Below are 2308 nucleotides of genomic sequence, written 5' to 3'. Positions count from 1 at the left end.
ACCATTATTCAGGACAAAACATTTACAACCAAAAACGTGTAGATGAGAAATGTTAGGTTTTCTACCTTTGAAGAGTTCATAGGGGCTTTTCTTAAGAATAGGTCTTATAAGAACTCGATTCGAAACATAACAAGCAGTGCTAACTGCATCAGCCAGAATTATTTTGGGAGGTTAGTTTCATTTAACATTGTTTGAGCTAGTTCTTCTAAGGACCGATTCTTTCTCTCTACAACACCATTTGTTGAGGTGTTCTAGGTGCAGAAAAATTATGGTTGATCCCAAGATCATCACAGAATTCCTCAAAAGAGGAGTTTTGAAATTCTCCCCCATGATCACTTCGTATAGCATCGATTTTTAGAGATTTTTCATTTTGAACTCTTTTAGCGTAAATCCTAAAGGCTTTGAATGCCTCATTCTTATGTACTAAGAAGAGAGTCCAGGTATATCTAGAAAAATCGTCTACTATAACAAGAGCATAGTAATTTCCACCAAAACTTTTTGTCCTTGAGGGACCAAATAAATCCATATGAAGTAGTTGTAATGGTGTATCAAAAGAAACCATGTGCTTTGGTTTGAAAGATGTTTTTATTTGTTTTCCTATTTGACAAGCACTACATAGTTTATCTTTAACAAACTTCATTTTGGGTAAACCGACAACTAAATCTTTCTTAATAAGTTTATTCAAATGTTCCATGTGAATATGAGCAATTCTTCTATGCTGCCAAAGCCATGCATCATGATTATCATTTGCTACTAAACATGTTATAGGTAACGCATAATCCATGTCAATCATATATATATTATTTATTCTTTTGCCGATAAGTTTAGAATTATCCTTACTTTCAATGATGCATTTATCTAGGTAGAATGCCACATGAAATCCTTTGTCGCATAATTGACTTATGCTTAGAAGGTTATGTTTAAGTCCTTCAACATTACCTTCTATGGTTGTTGATGGTGGCTTTCCAATTCTACCAACTCCAAGAATTCTTCCCTTGTTGTTGTCACCATATGTGACATATACTTTGTCCCTTGGAGTGAGGACAGAGAATTTACTTTTATCGCACGTCATGTGTTTTGAGCAGCCGCTATCCAGGTACCATAAATTGTAGGCGGCTCTCAAATTTTCCTGCAAAACCAATTAAAAAGATGTTCTAGGTACCCAATGTGATTTGGGTCCTGCGGGGTTAGCACATTTTTCTATCCATTTGTATTGCCCAGATGACACACCGTATTTTCTAATATGACAAGTGTTAGGTGTGTGACCAATTTTATCACAGTAAGAACAAGTGGGTAGATGTTTATGTGTCCAAGATTTTATTTTAAAAATAGGATTAATATGGGCACTTTCTTTATAAAACTTTATAGTGCTTCCCACAATTGTCATTATAAGACATTCTCATTTTTAGCCATACGACTATTTGCATAGCCAAGACCTCTACGGTCTGTTTAATGTCTTTGGATTTTTATTTTCATGATCTTGTCTAAATTGTGATTGCTTTTGTTGAGTTTATTAAGTTCAAGACTTAATGTTGAAACTTTAGTTTCAAGAGCAACACATTTTTGACATGAGGAAGTAGTGGATTTTTCAATATCTTTCTTTAGAATTTTGTTATGGCTTTCCAAAATAAAAATTTCATTTTTCTGTTTTAGGAAAAGTTTGGAAAGCTTAACATATTCTTGATGTAAATCATTGAAAGCATTTTGTAACTCATCATATGAAAAAGTATCATTTGGTTCAGAGTTACTAACCTCATATTCGTCATTTGAATTGTGTGAAGCCTTCAATGAAATATATGATTGCTCCTTAATTCTGAGTTCTGCATTTAAACCATCATCTTTATCTTCTGATATAAGATTTGTTCTTCTATGCTTCTTGTCCTTCTCTATACGCTTCTTGTCCTTCTTTCTTTTGAAAGTATGATACTTTTGTAGGGCTGGACAAGCACATTTTAGATGATATGGTTTTCTACATATTGAGCATGTAGATTTTTGCTTTGATGTTGATGCTTCACTATTTGTTGTAGACCTTTGTACTTCTTTGGCTCCTGTATCCTTTCTAGAGTGTCCCAAATTTCTTTCAACATTTTTCAACTTGACACTCTAAGGAATTCTTTTTCTTCTAGAGCCGACACAAGAATGTTTTTGGCTTTAAGGTCGTATTGCACTGTCTTCTTGTCTTCATCATTCCATGAAGACTTAGGCTTTATTTCCCTTACACTATTTATAACTGTGAATGGTTCATAGGGTCCTTCTTCAATTGCGTTCCATATATTCAAGTCTTGGGATTCTATGAATATCCTCATTC

This window comes from Lupinus angustifolius, chromosome LG06 (genome assembly GCF_001865875.1).
Source record: "Lupinus angustifolius cultivar Tanjil chromosome LG06, LupAngTanjil_v1.0, whole genome shotgun sequence".
NCBI classification, from domain to species: domain Eukaryota; kingdom Viridiplantae; phylum Streptophyta; class Magnoliopsida; order Fabales; family Fabaceae; genus Lupinus; species Lupinus angustifolius.
The sequence above is the reverse complement of the archived record's forward strand: the minus strand, read 5'-3'. Positions refer to the sequence as shown.